We start from the raw sequence: 14,148 nt of genomic DNA on the forward strand, positions 1-14,148 counted from the left end.
GTGCTGCACACACACATGTGCGTGAAACACCACATGCTGCTCCTGTAAAATGAACATGAAGGCAGAAGGGCTGTCTTAGAGTGTTTAGAGGGGAAGATAATCTCTGCTTTTTAAATCTCTGCTTTTTTTTAAATCACGTAAGATTCTCAAGTTAGTTAAAATAAAAAAAAACTAGAAAAAAAATACAAGAATAAACTAGAGCTTATACCAGCTCAACTTTTAGGAGGTCTGTTTTTGTATTTCGAACATGTCATTGAGTGTACCGGAAATATCACTGCTGTATTAGTGAGGAGAAGTGTTGGGTGAACAGCTGGGGAGCGGGGTACGGCAGGAAGCTTCAGTTCGGGATTGGGGGGGGTAGGGTGAATATAGAGAGCAGAAAGACACAAGATTGAGCAGTCTGGTCACGTGGGGTAGCACATGCCTTTAGGCTCAGCACTTGGATGCAGAGGCAGGGGGATCTCTTGATTTCCAGACATGGAGAACTACACAGAGAAACCCTGTCTCGAGAAGAAAAAAAAAAAAAAAAAAAAGGAAAAAAGACTGAACCATTTGTATTTAGAATGGCTCTACTGGTTTGTTTGTTTTTTTTTTTATAACAAATGTTTTTTTTTATCCCCCCTAAAATCATTTGGGGTCCTCCAACAGGAAGCTGCTTGGTCTTTTTCCACAAGGTGACTCTAGAAGGCCAGCGTTTCCTTCTGATGGCTTCGAGTAGGAATGGGAACAACGGGTCTCTCCAAGCACGGGCATACTGAGAACCGCAGTCCTGGGACCAACCAGCGCCTGCAAAGGACCAGAAGCAGCTACTGGCCAGCGGGTGCCTCCATCCCGCGTGCCGCACTGGCGATGGGTGCTTTGTGTTTCACTCCATCCTCTTGTGTCCCGTAAAGGAGGAATTGTTGTTTTTCAGCCTCCTGGAGCAGCCGCGCCTTCCCACAGCACTCAGAGTTGATAAAGAGTAAGAAATGGAGACCAGAGAGGGTGACCCGCACCCTGGTGACTAAGCCCTCTAGAGGCTGCCTCCACTCTTAGAAAAGTGACCAGTCACCAGCAAGTCATGTTAAGAACAGGAAGAATGTCGCCAGCTGAATGAAGTTCTTGCTTTCCCTGGTGAACAATGAAGGGGAAAGGGTGGAGTGGGGTGAAAGAGAGGGCAAAAGGGATGCCAGTGTCCTTTTTGTCCCTGGCGCGCCGCCACCCCTCAGCCCAGAAAGATTTCAAATACTTTCCTGGAAGTGGCAGCTAAGGATAAAACGAGATGACTTGGCTGCCTATCATGGTCTTTACCTAGTTATATCGATGGATATAAGATAATATGGCATTTAAAAAACAAAGACAGGGCCAGTAAGATGGCTCAGCGATTAAAGGTGCCCACTGCCAAGGTGAGTTTCTTCACCGGGACTTATGCAGTGAGAAGAATGGATTCCTGCATGCTGTGTGCTGATGTCCACATACACGTTAGGCCTCCTAATCTAACCTTTTCTATTCCTTACTCTGCCTGTGACTAGACCTGGAAGGGGCTAGAGAACAAGGATCTTCCTGAGACAAAGCAAGGACCCAGAACTACCCAGAATGCATCAGGGCGGTACAGCACCGCAGACCTATTACCTAACCTGCAAAGTGGGTTTTCTATTTCCACTGCCTGAGAGGGGTCAGGTAAGAATAGCTCAGAGACTGAGCACAGAGGGGGCACCTTGTACAGGACTGGAGGTTGCTCTGGGGTTTGGGGTCACAAGCTTGATAGAAACTGAGACTAGAGTGGAGATAAAATGTGGCTGAGTGAGGCAGCTGTGGGAATACTCTGGTAGAGACAAGGAAACGGTTAAAGACATTGCCTCTGGCAAAACTTAGGAAGATCCAGGAAGTCTTGTGGCTAAGCCCAGTGAGTGTGGCCCAAGAGGTGAAGGGTCAAGCTGGTTAGGATGGAGTTTCCTGCCAGAAGCCAGGGCTCACAGGTGCTGGGTGAAGGCCGTCCACTGTACTTTGCTTTCTAAAAAAAAATTAATAACATCTATTAGGAGCTGGAGAGACTGCTCAGTGGTTAAGAGCACTCGTTGCTCCTATAGGGTGCCTAGGTTCAGTTACTAGGACCCACATGGTGGCTCAGAGCCATCCATCCATAACTCCAGTTCCAGGCAATCCAGTGCCCTCTTTGGGTACCAGGCGTGCATTTGGGTACAAAGACATATGTGCAAGCCAACCAGCACTTACATACATAAAATAAATTAAAGAAAGAAAAGCATTTATTTGTGTGTAAGTGTGTGTGAGTGTGTGTATGTGAAAGAGTGTGTGTATGTGCATGCATGTGTGTGTATATGTGTGTGAGTGTGTGTATGTGAAAGTGTGTGTGTATGTGTGTGTGTATATGTGTGTAGCTTGTGTAGATCAGAGGACAACCTGCAGGAGTCCATTTTGTCTTTCCACCTTTAAATAGGGGAGGAAAGAGATGGACACAGCATGAGGAAAGTTCAAAAAAATTGCTCTGGGCATGGGCGAATGGCTTAGTAGTAGGTAAGTGTTTGTCTCATAAGCATGAGACCTGAGTTCAAATCCCTAGCACCCATGTAAAAAGCTGGGCATAGCTGTGTGTCGTGTAACTCCACTGTGTGGAGGTCGGGGGAGGGGAGGACAGCCATAAGCTGAGGACGGTGGTGGGTGGGCAGTTACTCACTGGCTTATCCAGCCTGCAAAATAGCAACCTTCAGGTTCAGGTGGAGCGGTGGTTCTCAACGTTCCCAATGCTGCAACAGCCCTTTAATGCAGTTCCCCATGTTGTGGTGACCCCCAGCCATAAGAAATATTTTTGTTGCTTCATAATTGTAATTTGCTACTGTTATGAATCATCATGTAAATATTTTTGGAGATAGAAGGGTTGCTAGAGGGGTCGCCATCCACAGGGTGAGAACCACAGAACTGGAGCCTCTGTCTGAGGAGAAGAAAGTATTGAGTGCAGGGCAGGAGACCTGACCCCCTCCTCTGTGCTCTGGAGGCACATGTGTGGGTACCCACACCCTACATCCATGCGTGTTTTCTCTGTCTCACTGCTCCGACTACTGTGAGAAGCTGGGCATAGTGGCCGATGCCTATTTTAATATCCAAACCCGAGAGGCAGGGGTGAGGTTGTAAATTCCAGGACAGCTCATATAGGCTACTGGGTGAAACCCTGCTTAATTTGTTTCCCTCACACAGGGTTTCTCTGTGTAGCCTTGGCTGCCCTGAAACTCACTCTGTAGACCAGGCTGGTCTCAAACTCAGAGAGCTGCCTGCCTCTCTGCCTCCCGAGTGCTGGGATCAAAGGCATGTGTCACCACTAACACCCAGTCTGTTTTAACTTTTAAAAGAGATTTATTGCTGTTTTATGCTTGTGGATAATTTTCCTGCATGGATGTCTGTGTATGCTTAGTTTTTATGGAGGCTAGAAGAGGGTGTCTGATCCCCTGGAATGAGAGTCACAGACAGTTGTACGGTTGTGAGCCACCATATGGGTGCTGGAACTCCAGGTCCTCTGGAGAAGCAGCCAGTATTCTTAACAGCAGAGCTGCCTCTCCACACCTGAGACCCTACTTAAAACATTTAAACTGAAGCCATTGTTCTCTCCTCACACAACCACCAAAAGCAACAAGAAAGTGAGACATCGGCAGAACCTTGAAAAAAGGGTGATGGCTTCGGCCAGGGCTCAGGACGATTAGGGCAGATTCTGGACCTGCACATAGAACCAACAGGTATTATGTCCTAGCGGGATGCAGAGTCGAGAGGAAAGAACAAGCCGAGAATCTCTCTAGTTCTGGCTAAGCATTTGGGTTGGCAGGAAAGGCACAAGTTGGTGCCTACCTGTATCCACTCAGTACCCATGGAGACCAGCACACGGGGAGGGGGAGGGGCTGATGTAATGACACATGGTAGAAACCACCAGCACATAACCACAGCGATCCTAAAGGGGGCACTTGCTGCTTGCTAAGAGCGGGGTCAAAGGGCAGAACTCTGAGGCACACCAGTGCTCAAAGCTCTAGAAGAGGTGTGATCAGCGGGTGGGTGCTCTTGAAGTAAGGCATCCAGTGGCCATTTTGGGGGCATTCACCAGGCTGTGGACCGGGAAAGAATTCTAGGTGAGGAAAGTAATGAGCTTAAGGATCCAGAGCTAGGAAAGCCTCGCTTGGGAGGAGAGAGGAGGTACCAGGAGGTACCGGAAGCTGAGGAGGGGAGAGGAGGAACGTGGTTGGAGATGAGGCTGAAAATGCGCTTCTGTGCCTGTCAACTGAAAACCGAGTTCATTTCCTGACGAAGGTAAGGATGATGCTGGCTACAGCTTACTGAAGACTTTGCTCTGACGCGTTCAAGCTAGCTCCTCTGTAACGCCTGTCGCATGTATACGTTGTTCAGTTAAGTATGTGCCGAGTGAAAAAAAGGCTTGTTGAGGTCTTCAGCCTCCCGCCTGGTAACATTACCGATGTTACCTCCCTCAGTCTTTACACATTAAGTTTTATTTTTTAAAGATTTATTTATTTTATTTATATGTGTACACTGTAGCTGTCTTCAGACACACCAGAAGAGGGCATCGGATCCCATCACAGATGGTTGTGAGCCACCATGTGGTTGCTGGGAATTGAACTCAGGACCTCTGGAAGAGCAGTCAGTGCTCTTAACCACTGAGCCATCTCTCCAGCCCACACATTATGTTTTTTTTTTTTTAAACTACAGTAGTATTGAGATGCCAAATCTTTTAAATTCAGACTCCATTCTAGAGAACCTGACCTACGTTTGAACTCAGGTAAACTAACAGGCTGGTACCTAACATTAGTTTCTAAGTTGCACCTCCCACCTCCCCGGGCTAATCCTCAGCAAGACAGAATTTCCAGGTTACACCCTCAACAAGACCAGCATCTTCAGGTTATTCCCCCAACAAAACCTGCACCCCCAGGTTACAAGCCCACCTCTTACCTAATAACCACCAATGCAGAGGAGAACAGAAGTTTAGTTTATGATATGACTCCCAGCACCAGCCAATTACGTTAAAGGCCACAGTAGCTCTCCAATTAGATGCTTGCACATGTACTCCCTGCTTGCTGCTTACTATAAAGCCTTGCCCCATAGACATTTGGGGCTTCCCCACCCCAAAACCGTCCTGCATGTTGGTGGTGCATGAAGGGGCACGGGCTAGACCAAATAGAATAAAGACTCTGCCATGAGTAGCATCAGATCGGCTCCTGTCTGTTTTCTTGGGGTTCACTAACATTTCTCTGGCACAATAGTATAGGAGAAACAGCAAAGAGAAGCAAAGAGACCTGGCTTCAAACAAGGGAGAAGGAGAAGGCTGATATCCAAGTTACCCTCACACACACACACACACACACACACACACACACACACACACTGTGGCATACATCTGTGGGAGCAGATGCTTACATCTCATACACATCATACACATACACAAACATATCATGTATACATAGGCACATAACACATCCACATGTAAATATATCATGTATTCTTCTACACAGACAAGGAGAGAGAAATGTAGCTATATTACCCTGGGTCAGAGGGTCAAGGATTTAACTAAAGATTACTTCGTGAGGTAGATCTCTGTGAGTTCGAGGCCAGCCTGGTCTACATAGTTCCAGGACAGCCAGGGCTTCATAGTATGACGCTGTCTTTAAAAAATAAAAAGTCTACCTTTAACACAGGTGGCTTCACTTTGGCATCTCTCATTTTAACTCCAAACTGTATTTTCTCTTGGAGGCTAGCACTTCTTCCCGGGACCCTGTGTGCTTTTCCTGGAAAGGCTCTGACTCTGTTCTTTCTCACTGGAGGGTTGGTCCCTACAGGGGTTAGGGCTGCTCTGTAACCTTAGCCAGGACACTGGCTTCCTGGATAGGCTTGGATATGGTGTTGATCTGGGAGCAGGCTAGTGAGTTGAGTTAACCTGAGACTTGCTGAAGGTCTTGTTGTGCCTTGGGCTATCTCAAGAAGCCCAAGTAATTAAATCAGCAGTTCTGGTGGAGGAAGCAATTTTCAGATCTCCAGTGTCCAGATAGATATCCCTTTTCTGAAATGAGACTTCATCGCCACACCCCAACCAGGAACAAATTCATACCCACTTGACAGGAAGCACATTCAGTACGTCCCTTTCCAAGTCAAGCATCCATCTGCTTCCAATCCACTGGAAGAGATGGCTTTGCAGTGCCATTTGAAAGTTGTGACTTGCGAAGGGGTTAAACAGTTCCTGTGACATTGCTCTATCCATGATGCTTCCATTCGTCCCCATATTTAAGAGAGAACGTCTCAAGGATGACATTTGTAAGTGAAATTTCTGACACAGTTATACTAAACGGTCCCTAATAATCTCTCCAGAGACCCAGGTACTCACCATAAGAACTGTGCTGAATCCAGTTTAGCCTGTTAAAGAATGCATTTCTCAGGCTAGAGAGATGGCTCTTGCTTTGCAAATCTGGTGATCTGAATTCAATCCCCAGAAACCATACAGAGAAGGATGAAGCAACTCCTGAGGTAATCTACCCTCTGACCTCCACATGCAAGCCATGTGGCATAAGCACCCCCCCCACATGCACACATATCATGCACAAACACACAATAAAACCTTAACAACAAAAAGAGCATTTCTCATGTGGGAGGCACAGGCAGGTGGTGTCTCTGTAAGTTCAAGGCCAGCCTGGTCTAGAGACCCTGTCTCAAACAAACAAATGAGTATTTCTCAATAAGCTGTCATACCCTTTTCTTTCTACACACACACAAACACACACACGCATGTATGTAGGTATTGTGTGTACTTTGATGCCAATGATGAAACCAGGACCTTGTTCATGCTGGGAAACTCGATAGCTCTGAGTCACGATCCCAGCAGTTATCAGACTTTGGTTTTGTTTTGTTTTTTTTTTTTTTTTGGTTTTTTTTTTTCGGAGCTGGGGACCGAACCCAGGGCCTTGCGCTTGGTAGGCAAGCGCTCTACCACTGAGCTAAATCCCCAACCCCGTTATCAGACTTTGTAATATGTCTTTGATTAGTTGTGTACTACTGATAGTGGGGGTTTACTATGAGCAGAACATTTTTTCGGTATATATGTGTGTGAATGCTTTGCCTGCATTTGCGTGTGTGCGCACCACATGTGTGTCTGTTGGATGCCTTAGACCTGGAGTTATGGGTGGTTGTGAGACACCATGTGGATGCTGGGGATTGAGTCTAGGCCCTCTGCAAGGGTAGCAAGTGTCCCTCTTTAACTGCTGAGCCACCTTTCCAGCTCCAAAGTCCTATCTTTGAACATTTACTTTTATTCTTTGATTTTATGCGTATAGGTGCAAGTCTATACCAAGTGCACACCTAGTTCCCTTGCAGGCCAGAAAGGGGGCGTCAGATCCCCAGGAACCATAGTTCCAGATGGCTGTGAGTTACTGTATAGATGCTGGGGAATCGAACCTAGGTCCTCTGGAACAGCTGCCAGTACTTTTAACTACTGAGCCATCTCCCAAGCCCCCTGTATTTTTGAAAAAGGTCTTACTCTGTAACTAAGGACAGCCAGGAACTCACTATGTAGCCCAGGGTGACCTGGAACCTCCAGAGTGCTTGGATTTTTGCTACAAGCTGTCACATCTGGATTTTAAAATTTTAGTCATGTTCGTAGTTGGTGGGTTTGATTTTGCTATAGTTTTGGTTTTGGTCTTAGAAACTTGCTGTGTACCTTGGGCTGATGGTTACGGAATTCTCTCTCCTGCTTTAGCACTTCCTCAGTGCTTCGATTGCACGCACTACTACACCGAACCACAGAAAGGATATGAAAGAAAATTACCCATTAAGTACCATTAAAAATTTAATTGATTATTAGTGTGAATGTGCAAAATATGGGGTGTTTGTGAGCATGAGCCTGCACATGTAACATTGTGTGTGTGGACGTCAGAGGACAGCCCTCCAGAGTTGGTTTTCTCTTCCCATCACATAGAGGTCAGGGTCACTTGTTTCCGTCGCGCTGCATGCTCCAGTCTCCCTGGACAATTTTGTCTCCGTCTGCCGTCTGACCCTAGGAGTGCTGTGATGGCAGGCCTGTGCTGTGGTATCTGGAATCGAATTCTGGCCCTTGGGTTTACACATAAGCACTTTTACTAGCTAAATCATCTGTCTGTCTGTCTGCCTGTCTGTCTTTTGAGACAAGTCTCATGTAGCCCAACCTGGCCTGGAATTCTCTATGTAACTGCAAGTGACCTTGACTTTCTGAGCCTTTCTCCGCCTTCATGTACTAGGATTACCGATGTGTGTACCGCCATAACTAGTTTATGAGGTAATGGGGATTAATCTCAGGGCTTGATATATGCTAGGTATCCACTATCTACTTATATATATATACTGTATATATACAGTAATATATTACTGTATATATATTAATACAGGCTTATGCTCACAAACACCACATATTTTGCACATGCACACTAATAATTAATATACACATATACATATATACATACATGTATATGTATGTATATGTGTATATATATATATAGTCTTAAGATAGAACAGAAAGACATCAAATATCCAAGAAAATAAAATTATAAAAAATAAGAAGGTAGAATAGAGAGATAAAAGACAGGTAGTGTGGTGGTAACTCCAGGAAGTGGTATAAAGGGCGCTGTCCCTATGCTGACCATGATGTGAACATGTTTACAGGTCAAAGGTGAAAAAGCCGGTGCGGAAGGGTGAAGGGCGGAGAACCAGCCCACTTCTGCAGCATGCGAAGTGTGCTGTCAGGCTCGGAATCCTTGCTTCAGAACTGTGGCCCCAGTGTCCCAGCAAGCTGGGAATTTTACTCAGTGTTTCTGCAGGAATTTTACAGGAATGTCTCATTCAGGCAATGAGCCACTATTTTCTGACACACAGTTTCCAAAACTGCTTATTTCTACATAGCTTTTTTTTTTTTTTTATGTTGCAGATGTTTAAACCTCAGACAGGATAGGGCTGGGGCTGGGGCTGGGCCAACAACTTGCTCAACATTCTTTTGAGTCTGACTGGCTGGTGGAGCGTGAGTGTGGCTCCCTAATTTCTTGGGTCAGGCTGAAGAAGCACTTTTAAGGTAAAATATTTTTCCTGGCATTCATTCTTGAGGATGATGCTGGCGGTTACTAACCGGTCCACCTCAAATCTGAAGAGGGGCAGACAGGGGAAGGGGGCGGAGTTGCCTCACGTCCAGCTGCTGCAGGATGGAGAAGGGCCTGGGTGTGTGCACAGCTGCGGGGCTCAGGTATAGGTGGTCCAGTGTGCCCTGGAAGGCCCTGAGGAATGTCCCAGTAAGCAAGGCCCATTCTCCACAGACTCTGTACTGTTACTTCAGTTTGCTCCAATTTTATTTCTTTATTTTTACGATCTTATGAAATGCTGTCGACCAGAACTGCAGCAATAAAAAGAGAAGAAAGGAAGTATTTGGAAATGTTAAGAGAGACCCGTGGTTGGGCTGAAACATCTTGCATTAGTCACTGCTGCCGTGGGAAGCCAAAGACTGTGAAATGTATCTTTTTGCATTTCTTTCATATTTAGAGACGCTGCCCTTTTCAAGATCCCATTGCGCATGGCAAGGGGGTTGTTAGGGAACTGGCTCTCTCCTCCAGATATGTGTGTGTGTGTATTTCTGGCTAAGCTTTTATGCTAATGCTTTGAGGAACGGACTAGGTTGTCCCGTAGCCAGGTAGGGATGTGGTTCCAGCTAGATGTGCCTGAAGATCCTCTGTCATCAGTGAGCCATTTTCCAAGATCTACTTTGGTGTGAGCCCTCCAAAGAAACAAAGGCTTTTACCTTTGAGTCTGTGCTCATATTTAATGTTGTTGTGGTGGGGTTTTCTTTTTTTTCTTTTTTTTCTTTTTTTTTTTTTTTTTTTGGTTCTTTTTTTTCCGGAGCTGGGGACCTAACCCAGGGCCTTGCGCTTCCTAGGCAAGCTCTCTACCACTGAGCTAAATCCCCAACCCCGTGGTGGGGTTTTCTTAACCTGTATGCTTCATACATACATTCAGCCCACGAGGCTTAAAAGTATCATGAGACTCACATAGTTAACATACGTGGATTTTCTTCCTATAGCTAGCTTCCTCTTGCCATTGCATGAGGTATTGTAAGTTAACTGGATGTGACAAAGTGTTGGTGGGTGCAAGTTCAGGTTAAACACCGTGTCGTTTTATCGGAGGGATTTGAGCTTCCGTTAATCTGACTTCCTTGGGAGTCCGGGAGCCAACGCCATACAGGCCAGACACCCAGAAACAGCTGCAATTTTATTCAGGTTTCCCTGTGGACACAAACATCCATGGCCTGTCCCTTTAAACAGCTGTCTGTCCCTTTCCGGGTTTCTGCGGGCTCTTGAATTTTTGAGACCCTGTGGGCTCAGGAGGGAAAAGGTCCCGTTTTCCCTGACCTCTAACTGCAGCGCGGTATAAACTTCATTCGTGACTGGCGACAAAGCTTCGGAATGTTAACTGGACCCACAACTGTCGCCGGGAAGAGTCACACATTTTCAGATTACACTACAGGTGCTTTATCTACTCTGTCCGGTTCCCCCCCCCCCCCAGCCTCCGCTTATTTGTTATAAATAACAAATTCATTCGTGATAATAAAAAAAAATCGTATGTTTTGAAAGGTGTTTGTAACACGAAACTCATAAAGGGGGCGCAGGTTGTAGGGAAGCATGGCTCAGCACGTGGCCGGAGTGCTTTCCAGCACAGCCCGCTCTTATCCTCAGGGCTAAATCTGAGCTCATTTGAGAATATTTTGGACCTGGAAGGAGGCGAAAATAACCACTGCAGCTTACCAAGCCTTTGAAAGCACAGGCTGGTGGGAAGGCTCTGCCTGGTCAAGTGTTCTGAAGGCACTCTTGTTTTCCCGTCATCTGTTTTCCCGACACCCTCCTCACTCGGTAGATAAGGGACAAACTTATTTCCCATGTTGCAAAAATAGGAAATGAGGTATAGGGAGTCTTGGGAGAATTATTACCCAAGATCGCAGTGAGTCAGAGGCTTTTTGAGTACCACAGAAGCCCTGGCTCCCTGATCATGACCCCTGATTTGCTCTGTGCAGGCCTTGCGGTTTTAGAGAAAAATGTAGTCATTTCACTTTCGCTTTTGTCCCAGTTTGGTTACAATACAATCCTCAGTTTAGACCAATATAGGAATTATTTTTTTTTAACTTTTTCCTTCCCTCCCCACCCCCCACCTCCCCAAACACAGACTATATAATCCTGGTTGGTTAGACTGGACTTGAACTCACAAAGATCTTCATGCCTCCTGAGTGCTGGGATTAGAGGCATGTGTCAACAAGCCATGTTTTTGTCCTTGTTTGCTTGTTTTTGAGACAGGCCTCCTGGAGGCAAAGCTGACTTCTAGCCAGCTGAGTGATCCGAGCTGATCCTCCTGTTTTTACCTCCTAAGGATATAATTACCGTAAGCCCGGTTCATGCATGCTGGGGACCGAACCCAGGGAACCCAGCGAACCCAGCCGGGCCAGCTCTTATGCACTCTCTCTCTCTCTCTCTCTCTCTCTCTCTCTCTCTCTCTCTCTCTCACAGGTGCCTGTGTGTGTAAGAACTAACTAAGCTACATGCAACCCCAAGTGCCAAGTGAAGCAGGTTTTTTTTTTTTCCCTTTCTTTCTTTTTAGGAATTTCTTCTTTGAGGGAAAAAAAATATGGTTGATATTTCAGTTGAATCTAATTAATCTAATTAATGCCCTTTGGGTGCCAGCCTCTTTTCTAGGCACAGAGGAGACAATGAGTCAATTAACCCCAAGGTTACTGTGGAGGAGGGGAACTAAAGGAGCAAACTAAACTTCAGTTTTCAAGGTCATGGGAGTTTGGAGGTCCTGGTAAGTTACTCAATTTCTGTCCAGGAGGAAAAAAAAAAAGTGCTTCTGTAAGGATACGTGGGCTTTTGCCAGGAGTTCAACCTGTTTAGGGCTCATCCCAGCCGAATTGCAGTATTGACTAAGGCAGGGTGTTTTTGGTGTGGAAGGAAAACAGTTATTCCTTGAAGGGAACCCAGAGCTGCTATGGCCACAGGGTAGGGAGAGAGAGATGGAGGTTAGATACAAGCAAGCCAGAGGATCTGGTGTCTGGCAGGTGGGCCAGTGTCCCTGTCCATAAGCTGGGGAGTCAGCTGAGTATTGATCTCTAGGTGGTGGTATTGTGGGCAGAGAGAAAAATCAGGCCAGGGCAGGGCAGGGCAGGGGGCAGGACAAATAGGAACAGGTCACTGCACCTGAGGCCCATTTCTCTGAACATGAGTTTAGGAAGAGGAATTATCAGAAACAACTCTTAACCCAGAGAGGGACAGGGTCTGGCGCTGGTGCTATTGAAATGAGTGAATAGTCTTCTAGAAAATTCTTCCAGGAAAATATTCCACATTTCCATGTATCAATTGGTTCCTTAGCTAGAAGAAACCTTCAGTTTGGCGCCATCCGAGGCTACGAAACCTTGTTTCTGAACAGCGCCTTTTACCTGTCTCCCAGCTCTGGCCCTCCAAACCCACTTTTAAATAAGTCACAAGGGCTTGTTAACTTCTCTTAGAACTCTTTAGAGGTTTGTTTCTGTGGCTGGAGAAATGGCTCAGTGGTTAGGAGGACATACTGCTCTTGTAGAGGACCTCAGTTCAAGTCCCAGAACCCCTGTCAAGTGACTCGGTTGATAGCAACTGCCTGTAACTTCTAACCCAAAACCCTCGGTGTCCATGAACCTGTACTTAGATCCATGCCCTCCCCCCACAGATATACATAGTTTAAAAGTTAAAATAAATATTAAATTTTCGCTTGTTTTAAGGTTCATTTTCTTTTTTTTTTTTTCTTTTTTTTTTTCGGAGCTGGGGACCGAACCCAGGGCCTTGCGCTCGCTAGGCAAGCGCTCTACCGCTGAGCTAAATCCCCAACCCCTAAGGTTCATTTTCTTAGGGTAGAGTCATATGCATATACATTTAGAAAGCAGAGTAGGTAGGCATCAGTAATTACTTGTGCCACTGAATTATTTGTGTATTGGATATTATTTTCCTGCCAATAAACTCTATGATTGTTGTTCTCTAAGCAACAGACGCCATGCAACGGATCTCACATGGGAGGTTTACTGGGGCTGGGGTCTATACAGAGGCTGCCCCTGGGTGAGGGTGAAGGGAAGAAGAGACAGGGAGAGGGGGATCTGGCTTTTCTTTTTTCTTTTTCTTTTTTTTCGGAGCTGGGGACCGAATCCAGGGGCTTGCATTTGCTAGGCAACCACTCTACCACTGAGCTAAATCCCCAACCCCAGGATCTGGCTTTTTATAAGGGGGTGTAGCACATGCGGAGGGAAGGATATGCGACTCTGTGACAGTGGGAATGTGTCACATCTTGGCAGCCAGTGATGACATCTGCTGTCACTAGGTCCCTGGGGGGAGGCAGTGGACATACCAGGTCACCAGCAGTGGTTGCGTATATAGACGCTCCCATAGTCAAAGCTTCCTTGGAGCCTTTCTTTCTTTCTTTCTTTCTTTCTTTCTTTCTTTCTTTCTTTCTTTCTTTCTTTTTTTTCTTTCTTTCTTTGCTCATTATTTTTATTTATGTACGTTGGTATTTTGCCAGCATCCATGTCTGTATAAGGGCGTCTGATACCAAGAGAGTGGTGAGTCCACCATGTGGTTGTTGGGAATTGAACCTGGATCCTCTTAACTGCTGAGCCGTCTCTTCAGCCCTTCGAGAGCTTTTTCTCAAAAGTAAAATAGCATGCACTTGGGAGGCTAACACAGGAGGTCAGGGCGAGATTGAACTATATAGCAAAACCTGCCTCAAGCCCTGCCTTTCACACAAGGTTCATGTGCCTGGTACTGGACTTCACATGATTAAATATAATCTTACGGCGTGGCCACAGCTTGTCACATAATGGCGAGCATCTTCATTTTACAGAGGTGGAAACTCAGAGAGGGTGCCACTGTTGGTGAGTGACTCTGTGCTTATAGGCCCAAACGTGTCTTTTCCCTCTATCACTCTGCTGAGCTCTAGAGTACAGGATCCATTACCCAGCATGCACTTCTGCTAGCTGTTGATTCTTTCCCAAGCCTGTTCCTCCGGGAACTCGCTTAGCTAGACAACCAGTTTTTCATTTACCTCCACATTTTCCTACTCAACTTTATTAAATTAAATTATTTATCTTTTGAG

At 46.0% G+C, this 14,148-nt stretch overlaps 1 long non-coding RNA gene across 1 annotated transcript in view; it reads left to right on the top strand.

Moving 5' to 3' along the window:
• Positions 1 to 14,148, top strand: part of LOC120096258 (uncharacterized) — a 54,879-nt gene that overhangs the window by 3,044 nt on the left and 37,687 nt on the right. Inside the window, exon 4 of the long non-coding RNA XR_010057220.1 lies at positions 649 to 11,838. This is a non-coding gene — a long non-coding RNA (uncharacterized LOC120096258). The remainder of the gene's footprint in view (positions 1 to 648; positions 11,839 to 14,148) is intronic.

This window comes from Rattus norvegicus, chromosome 13 (genome assembly GCF_036323735.1).
Source record: "Rattus norvegicus strain BN/NHsdMcwi chromosome 13, GRCr8, whole genome shotgun sequence".
Classification (NCBI taxonomy): Eukaryota; Metazoa; Chordata; class Mammalia; order Rodentia; family Muridae; genus Rattus; species Rattus norvegicus.